The sequence below is a fragment of the Macrotis lagotis genome, chromosome X (assembly GCF_037893015.1).
Source record: "Macrotis lagotis isolate mMagLag1 chromosome X, bilby.v1.9.chrom.fasta, whole genome shotgun sequence".
In the NCBI taxonomy this organism is placed as follows: Eukaryota; Metazoa; Chordata; class Mammalia; order Peramelemorphia; family Peramelidae; genus Macrotis; species Macrotis lagotis.
In genome coordinates, this window is record NC_133666.1 from 87,774,478 (window position 1) to 87,785,068 (window position 10,591).

The following is a 10,591-nucleotide window of genomic DNA, read 5'->3' on the forward strand; positions in this document are numbered from 1 at the left end:
GTGCTAAAGTTATTGTCTCAAATAATTATTTCAGTTGATTCTCTTTTGTTTTTAAGGTTACAATAATATCAACTGGAAAGTGAGAGATTTGTTTCCTTCTTTCAGTCTATAGTTTCCTTATTTTCTATTCTAATCTTTTTTCAAGTTCTTTTTCGTCTCTTCTAGAGCAATTTTGAATGATAGTGGTGATAATGGGCATGAGTGTTTCACCATTACACTTGTTGGGAAGGGTTCCAATTTAGCCTAATTATACACAGTGCTTGCTCATGGGATTGAGAAGTAATAATAGCTTTAAGGGAAACTTAATTTCTATGCTCTCTAGTGTTTTCACTAGGAAAGGATGTGTTGTCAAAAACTTTGCCAGATCTTTTGAAAAAATCATAAGATTTCTTTTGGTTTTGCTATTGATATGATCACTTATACTGATAGGATTCCTACCATTGAATAAACCCTATACTCATGATATAAATAATATATTATTATCATTAAATCATTATCATATCTTTTCATACAACCTATATCTCATTAAAAATTTAAGTATTTAAAAATGAATTCTATCACATTTTTTAAAAGTTTAATTCATAATCTAATATCATCCAAATTTGTATTAAAAGATATTTGTCTAACAGTATTGCTGATAGTATGGAATTGCAAATATCTCAATACAAGCGAGAAATTTATGCCCCAAGAGGAGATAGAGAATATTAAAAATTGCAAAGTAATAGTGTCAACTACATGAAATTAAAAAGATTTTGCACAAAGAATACTAATGCAGCCAAGTTTAGAAAGAATGCAGAAAGTTGGAAAATGACTTTCATAGTTGGTATTTCTGATATAGAGCTCATTTCTAAAATATATAGAGTAATGAGTCAAATTTACAAGGATACAAGAAAGGGGCAGCTAGGTGGCGTAGTGGATAAAGCACTGGCCTTGGAGTCAGGAGTACCTGGGTTCAAATCCAGTCTCAGACATTTAATAATTACCTAGCTGTGTGGCCTTGGGCAAGCCACTTAACCCCATTTGCCTTGCAAAAACCTAAAAAAAAATTAAAAAATAAAAAATAAAAAATATAAGGATACAAGTCATTCTCCAATGGACAAATGATCAAAGGATATGAACTGGCAGTTTTTAGATGAAGAAATTAAAGTTATCTATAGTCATCTGCTCTATATCATTGTTGCTTAGAGAAAAGCAAATTAATACAACCCTGAGGTATGAAGTATCTCCCAGTTTCAATTTCTGGTTGTTTGAGAATCATGTCATTCCAAATCATTTGATATTTCCATTTCATTTTCTTGGAATATGCTGAGTTTTGGGATAAATATAAGACATGATATTATGATATCATATTGCAATTGTGATGTAGCAATCGGAATACAAAACATCTTCCATGGTCTGATATTCTTTGTCCAAGATTGAATTCTGTAAAGAAATCAGAGTTCCAATACTTAAATTTAGACTGAAAATGTTGAGTTGTTATAATCCTCTGTCTGAAAATCCTGACATTTGCAGTTAACATAGGAGGATATTGGGATCTCTAAATTTCTTTTCATTGTCCTCCTATGGTTTTTCCAATTCCATTTACTACTTAAAATTGCCATCATAATTCATTTTAAAGGAAATATTTCCTTTGAATCAGAAATTCATGGCTCAAAATTCCACTTCTTACAGGAAAACCTGAATTCTATAAAAGTTTTTATAAATGACATTTTGGGTTTAAACCAGCAAACCTGTACTAAATTTGTGTCTCTCAAATGAAGTTTTCCCCAACTGCTAGATTTTGAAATTTCTAGTCTGTTTTGTCATTCTTCCTTTGAGTTCTACAAGTGAAGGTTCTTTGTGATGTGATGATTCATGTAGAATGGCACAGTTCAAATTCTAATAAGAAATCTTATTTTACATTCTATTTTCAAAAACTGATACTGAAATGGAAATGATCATTGTTCAGTCTATTTTGTGATTGAAACTATGTGTTCCTAATTGAATTCCATTTTAAAAATGGTTGGTGAAATTTAGGACAAATGAGAAGTTCTCCAGTCTGTATCTGAGACGACAGTACAATGTCATATATCCTTTGTGATGTAGTAATCTGAAGTTTAAATTTTCTCAATCCTATGGAATTCTTTCTTCAGATACACAATCCTGAAATTGATTCTGAATTCAAAAAAACAATTATCCTTGTAAAAATTCTGAATACTAAAATGCTATATCACAAAAATATATTATTTGAACTAAAGGTCTGGGTAAAATTCCTATTTCTGAATTTCTCTTCCTTTTTCTCATTCTGAATTTGAAATTAAATTCATGACCTAAAATCCTTTCATCACAATTCTTTTTTCATGCATTTCTATTTCTGTTCTAATCAAAGCGTCCATGCTCAAAACTAGGATTGTGACAGAAAATCGGAATTCTAGGACTGATCACTGAAATGAGATTTGGTGTTTCTACAGTCATACCTACAGGAAACTGAGGTCTCTGAAAAAGTGGGTTTGCCAAATTGTTGGTTTACAAATTTCTGGTCTTTTTTCTGATTACCCTGTAATCACATACCACATGCGATGGGGATATAATAATAATGAATAATGATCATTATTCATTCTATTTCCTGATAGTAACTATGTATTACTTAAAGTCTCCCATTTAATAAAATTTCATTGTTGAAATTTTGGCCAAGCCAGAAGTTCTATTCACTTAGTTGTTTTTATCTTGCAACATGCAGAGTTCTCCAGTCTGTATCTGACATGACAGTACAATATCATATAGCTTTTGTGTTGTAGTAATCTGGAGTTCAAATTTCCTCAATGCTATGACAGTCTTTCTTCAGAGACACAATTCTGAAAATGAATCTGAGTTCAAAAAACAATTATTCTTGTAACAGTTCTGAGTACTAAGACTTCATTTCAAAAATGATTTATTTGAACTGAAGGTTAAGGGAAACTACTGATTTATGAATTTCCTTCATTCTGTTTTTAAAATTATATTCATGACCTAAAATCATGTCATCAAAATCTTTTTCAAGGCAATTCTATTTCTTTTCTAATCAGAGATGCACGCTTAAAAACCAAATTATGACAGAAAAATCTGAAGTCTATGACTGATTTCTAAAATGAAATTTTGTGTTTCTACATGCATACCTTTAGGAAACTGAGGTCTCTGAAAGGGGAGTCAGCCACATTGTTTGATTTATAAATTTGTGGTCTGTTTTCTCATTCCTCCATCATCACATTCCACATGTAATGGTACTATATGAGGTAAATGCATTTATGATGTGCCAAAGCTAAATCAAATTTAAAATCTCATCTCACAATCTGTCTTCCTAAACTCACTTCACAAAAGAAAATTTACAGTTAATCATTTTATTTCCTGATTTATCTGTTTTCTTAAATAACTCCCAATTTCAATTTGTGCTTGTTTGAGAATCACAACATACCAAATCATTTAATATCTCCATTTCATTTTCCTGGAATATTCTGAGTTCATGGGTCAATATAAGACATGACATTATAATGTCACATTGCAATTGTGATGTAGCAATCAATATTCTCAGTTAGTGGGCCCATATAAGACATGACATTATAATGTCATATTGCAATTGTGATGTAGCAATCTGAATTCAAAACATCTCCCGTGGGCTGATATTCTTTTTTCAAAGACCAAGTTCTGAAAAGAAATCAGAGATCCGAAACTTAACTTTTTCCTGAAAATGTTGAGTTTCTACAATCCTATATCTGATAATGGTGACTTTTGCAGTTAAGGTTGGGGGAAATTAGGATCTCTAAATTTCTTTTCATTTTCCTCCTATTGGATTTGCAACTCTATTTACTACTTAAAATTTTCATCATAATGCATTTTCAAGGAAATACTTTCCTTCAAATCAGAGATTCATTGCTCAAAATTACACTTCTTGTATGAAATTCTGAAGTCCATAAAAGGTTTAGGCAATGATGTTTTGGGTTTCAAACAGCAAACCTGTATTAAATTTCTTTCTCTCAAATGATGGTTTGCCAAACTCCTGGATTTTGCAATTTCCAGTCTGTTCTGTCATTCTTCCTTCGAGTTCTACAAGTGAAGGTTTTTGTCAGTTGAGATTACATTTAGAATGGCACAGTGCAAATTTTAATTTGAAACCTTTTCTCACATTTTATTTTCAAAATCTGATACTGAAATGGAAGTGAACATTGTTCACTCTATTTCTTGAAGTAAGTAAATTGTGTGTTCCTAAATGATTTCCATTAAATAAATATGCTTACTGAAATTTAGGCCAAACCAGAAGTTGTTCTCCAGTCCATATCTGAGATGATAGTAAAATATCATATATCCTTTGTGATGTAGTGTCCTCAAGTTTAAATGTTCTCAGTTCTATGAGATTCTTCCTTTGGATACACAATTTTGAAGTTATATCTGAGTTCAAAGAAACAATTTTTCTTCGAACAATTCTGAGTACTAAAATGCTATGTTTCAAAAATGTCTTATTTTAACAAAAGATAAGGAAAAAATTTGGATTTCTGAATTTCTCTTCCTTTTCCTCATTCTCAGTTTGAAATTAAATTCATGACCTAAAATCATGTAGTCACTATTCTTTTTCAATACAATTCTATTTCTGTTCTAATCAGAGAGTCCATGATTGAAACTAGAATTGTGACAGAAAATCTTAATTATATGACAGATTTCTAAAAAGAAATTTTGTGTTTCTACAGACATACCTAGAGGAAACTGACGTCTCTGAAAAGAGGGTCTCCCAAATTGTTTGCTTTACAAATTTCTGGACTGTTTTCTCATTCCCCTGACTTCCCATTCCACACATGATGGAGGTATAATGATGATGAACAATGATCATTATTCATTCCATTTCCTGACAGAAAATATGCCTTGCTGAAAGTCTTCCATTTAAAAAAACATTTCTGAAATTTTGGCCAAATCAGAAGTTGTATTCACTTAATTTCTTTTATCTTGGTACATTCAGAGTTTTCCAGTCCATATTTGACATGACAGTACAATATCATATAGCTTTTGTGATGTAGTAATCTGAAGGTCAAATTTCCTCAATGCTTTGATGTTCTTTCTTCAGAAACAAAATTCTGGAAAGGAATCTGGGTTCAAACAAACAATTATTCTCATACCAGTTCTGAGTACTAAAAGGCTTCATTTCAGAAATGACTTATTTGAACTAAAGGTTAGGAGAAACTTCTGATTTATGAATTCCCCATAATTTCCCTTATTCTGAGTTTGAAATTAAATTCAAGAGCTTAACTTCAAATGTCAACATTACCAGACCTAGGACTGTAGGAACTCAACATTTTCAGGAAAAAATTAAGTTCTGGATCTTTGATCTCTTTTCAGAATTTGATCTTTGAAAAACGAATATCAGACAAAGGAAGATGTTTTGAATACAGATTGCTACATCACATTTGCAAGATGGCATTATAATGAAATGGAGAAATCAAATGATTTGGTATGGTATGATTCTGAAACAAAGAGAAATTAAAATTGGGAGATATTTAAGAACACAAAGATTATATTCAGGATATAAAATGACTAACTTTAAATTTACTTTTGTGAAGTGAGTTTGGGAAGAGAAAATGTGAGATGTGATTTTAAATTTGAATTTGCCTTGGCATATCACAAAAGCATTTACCTCATAAAGTATCATCACATGTGGAATGTGATGATGGAGGAATGAGAAAACAGACCACAAATTTGTAAACCAAACCATCTGGTTGACTCTCTTTTCAGAGACCTCAATTTCCTAAGTGTATGCCTGTAGAAACACAAAATTGCACTTCAGAAATCAGTAAGAGAAATCAGATTTTTTCTATCACAATTGGATTTTTAAGCATGGAATCTCTGATAAGAACAGAAATAGAAAGGCCTTGAAAAAGAATTGTGAATTTTGTTTACAAATTTCTGGTCTGTTTTCTCATTCCCCCCTCTTCACATTCCACATGCAATGTTGGTATAATAATAATGAATAATGGTCATTATTCATTCTATTTCCTGATAGTAGCAATGTATTACTTTAAGTCTTCCTTTTAAAAAAATTGCTGAAATTTTGGCCACACCAGAAGTTCTATTCATTTAATTTCTTTTATCTTGGCACATGCAGAGTTCTCCAGTCCATATCTTATGTGACAGTATGATGTCATATAGCTTTTGTGATGTAGTAATCTGAAATTCAAATTTTCTCAATGGTATGATAGTCTTTCTTCAGAGACACAATTATGAAAATGAATCTGAGTTCAAACAAAGAATTATTATCATAACAGTTCTGAGTACTAAAAGGCTTCATTTCAAAAATGACTTATTTGAACTAAAGTTTAGGGGAAACTACTGATTTATAAATTTCTCTTCATTTTACTAATTCTGAGTTTAAAATTAAATTCATGACCTAAAATCATGTCATCACAATCTTTTTCAAAGCAATTCTATTTCTTATTTATTGAGAGACTCCACGCTTAAAAATCCAATTGTGACAGAAATATCATGTCTATGACTAATTTCTGAAATGAAATTTTGTGTGTCTACAGGTATACCCTTAGGAAATTGAGGTCTCTGAAAGGAGAGTCAATCACATTGTTTATAAATTTGTGGTCTTTTTTCTCATTACTCCATCATCACATTACACATGTACTTTATGAGGTAAATGCATTTATGATGTGCCAAGACAAATTTAAATTTAAAATCTCATCTCACATTCTGCCGTCCCAAACTCATTTCACAAAAGAAAATTTAAATTTAATCATTTTATTTCCTGAATTAATCTTTGTGTTCTTAAATATCTCACAATTTCAATTTGTTTGTTTGAGAACATCATACCAAATCATTTGATGTCTCCATTTCATTATAATTCCATATTGCAATCTATATTCCATCATCTTCCATGCTCTGATATTCTTTTTTAAAAGATCAAATCCTGAAAAGAAATAAAAAATCCAGAACATAATTTTTGCCTGAAAATATTGAGTTCCTACAATCCTAGGTCTGATAATGGTGACATTTTCAGTTAAGGTAGGAGGAAATTGGGATCTCTAAATTTCTTTTCATTTTCCTCCTATTTTTACAACTAATATTTCTGAGAAAGAACTCATTTCTAACATATACAGAAAACCAAGTCAAATTTTCAAAAAAAAACTAGCCATTCCACATTTGACAAATGGGCAAAGGATATGCAAAGGCAAGTTACATTTGAGGAAATCAAAGCAATCCATAGTCATATGTAAAATTACTCTAAATCACTAATTTTTAGAGAAATGCCAATTTAAGCAACTCTGAGGTACCACCTCATACCTCTCAAACTAGTCAATATGACCAGAAAGGCCACTGATCAGTGCTGGATGGGATGTGGGAAATCTGGGACAATAATACATTCTTGTTGGAGCTGTGAACTCATCCAGTCTTTCTGGAGAGTAAGCTGAGTGGAATTATACCCAAAGAGCAACAAAAATGTGCATAACCTTTGATCCAGCAATACAACTACTGGGTCTATACCCTGAAGGGATGATGAAAAAGGGTAAAAACATCACTTGTACAAAAATATTTATAACAGCCTGTTTGTGATGGTAAAGAATTGGAAATTAAGTGAATGGTCTTCAATTGGGGAATGGTTTAGCAAACTGTGGTATATGTGTGTCATGGAAGACTATTGTTCTATCAGAAACCAGGAGGGATGGGAATTGAGGGAAGCCTGGAGGGATTTGCATGAGCTGATGCTGAGTGAGATGAGCAGAACCAGAAAAACATTTTACACCCTAACAGCAACATGGGGGTGATGATAAAACTTAATGGACTTGCTTATTCCATTAGTGCAACAATCAGGCACAATTTGTGGCTCTCTGCAATGGGGAATGCCTTCTGTATTCAGAGAAAGAATTTTGGAGTTCGACAAAGACCGAAGAGGAATACCTTTAATTTAAAAAATAACTGTTATCTTAGTCTGTAATTTTGCTATCTCTTATACTTATTTTTTCTTCATTAAGGATATGATTTCTCTTTCATCACATTCAACTTAGATCAAAGTATACAATGGAAACAATGAAAAGATAAACAAACTGCCTTCTGTGGGGGGAGGGATTCAATATAAAGGTAAGAATTGTAAAATTCAAAATAAATAAATAAATTTAACAAAGAAAGAGATAGAAAGAGAAATCCTATTCAAAGTAACTTCAGAGAACATAAAGTATCTGGGAGTCTACCTGCCAAGGCAGATGCAGAAACTTTTTGAAAGCATTTAGAAGACACTTCTCACAGAAATAAAATTAGATATAAATAACTGGGCAAATATCAACTGCTCATGGATAGGCCAAGATAATATAATAAAAAATGATAATTCAACCAAAATTAAACTACTTGTTTAGTGCCCTACCAATCAAAATTCCAAAAGATTACTTTAATTTACCATTAGATATGCTAACCCATGTGACAGAAACATGAATTAGATTTATACTTCTCAGCTAACAATCAAACTTTATGAAATAGCAGCATGCAAACATTAGCTTACATAAACAATTTAAACAATATTTAGTTCTAAATTCTCTCCCTCCCACCCTTCTCCCACCATTGAAATATCAAGATATATAATACCCACAGTACATATATTTCCACACTTCCATGTTGGGGGGGGGAGCAGGTGAAAAGCAAGTAAAAGAGTGAAAAAACATGTCAATCTGCAATCAGAAGAGTTCATCAGTTTTCTCTCTCTCTGGAGGTAGTCTTAAGATTAGTTTATCTGCTCATTTTGGACTAAAGAAGGGTCCAGAGGTACAAAAATAAGTTGGGAGAGTTAACACAATCACAAACTGATTACTACTAACTGGTAAAGTGAAGGGATCCAAATGAATTCATTCTCACATTCCACTCTTTGATCCACAGAAAGACAACAATTTTTCTTTGGATCTTTACAATATAAATGTATGGAAGGCAGTTCTACAATAGACAAATCAAAACCAGAAGGAAGGAGTCCTCTTGCTGAGGTACAAAGGTGACATTAGAGGAGAGGGAAACTTATACTGATTATGTTCCATTTGATTAAACCTTAACTCATACTAGACCAAGTTTACAACAAGGGTTCGAAGCGACTATCCCACTTATCAAGAACCACAAAAGATAGATGAAACAAGTGCCATAAGATATGTACATCTAGAGATCATTGGTCATTTCTTCAAGCACAGGAAAGCAAACATTGTCTTCCCCACAAAAAAACAACTTAAGTAAATTTGACAGCCACCACATTATTGAAATTAAGAGTCAAGATGCCTTTAGACAACACAGATCTAGATGGCTGTAGGTTAGGGAGTAGAGGAAAATAAGGAATAGGTGGAGTTCAATGGAAAAATGAATTTGCAGTCATTGCTGATGGTGGGGGAACAAAAGCCAAAACAGGAACTGAAAAATAGGATTCAAAGTTCAGTCACTGCAAACTCAAGAAGAGCTGAAGTAAGAATTACTTGTGAAGAAGAGGAGGACGATGATGATGATGACGATGAAGATGATGACAATGTGGTGCTTGCTGCCTCTCGTATAATTGTCCAGTCTCTGAAACATCTTCAGATACAGTCCTTTGTCCTCTGGAGATCTCTCCTCTTAGTATTGCTGGTATGAGTGGGACCTCAGAGAAGTTACTAGTGAATTTCCATCTCCAGTCCAGGTCACTAGCAGAGATCCTCTTTGACAAAATAGATCTTAATACAATTCTAGTTGGCTGTTACAATGAGCTACATCCAACCTTAATAGTACTAATGTGATCACCACTAGGCCAGAGAATTTACATTTTTAGGTTGGCAAATTAAAATAAGTGAAAAATGCAACAAAAAAAAATTCAGTACTCAAATATTCTATTGCCTATGCTCTATTATCTATACAATATTACCTAATATTATCTATACTATACCTATAATAAACATAGAATTATTATTACAACTATTTAGTAAAACTAACTGAAAAAAATTCAGTTTAGCTATCTTCCCTTAGGTAAATGAGATTCTTCTATAACATCACTATTAACCAAACAACTTTCTTTTTTTATAAGATGATGACCCCAAACCCAACTGAATTCATTTAAAAGTTGCTAAAATAATTTCACTTGTAACAAAAGTTGTGGGATGGGATCTATAAATATATCAAGTAGTCCATTTTAAGTCTGTAAAGGTCAAAAAAGTTCTTTATAATAACACATGTTTGTCCTTCAAAATATGCTCAGAATCCAGGTGGTAAGAATAAATCCAAATAAAACTGGCTCTTCCCCTTTTGATGACAGAAGATATTCTAAAGTTTCATGGTCTCTGTTATTAGTATTTCAAATGGCAATTCAAAATAACCCCTCACTATACTAGCATACACTATATAATCAAAAATCACCAGTAGAAATCTTCATCTTTTACATTTGCCCTTATCAATGAAATTTGCAACGTGAGGAGGAAGGCAGGGACATAGAGGCATTAGCTCTGAATTCAGGTATGAGACCTAGGCAGTCCATTGATTGTCAGGGTATCACAATCAGTCTAAGAATTAAGCAGGTGGGAAAATTTCTCATTACCAAGATGGGGGTAGGTCAAGAGAATCCTATCTCCATCTTTGCAAAGTTGTTCTCTCTACTTTC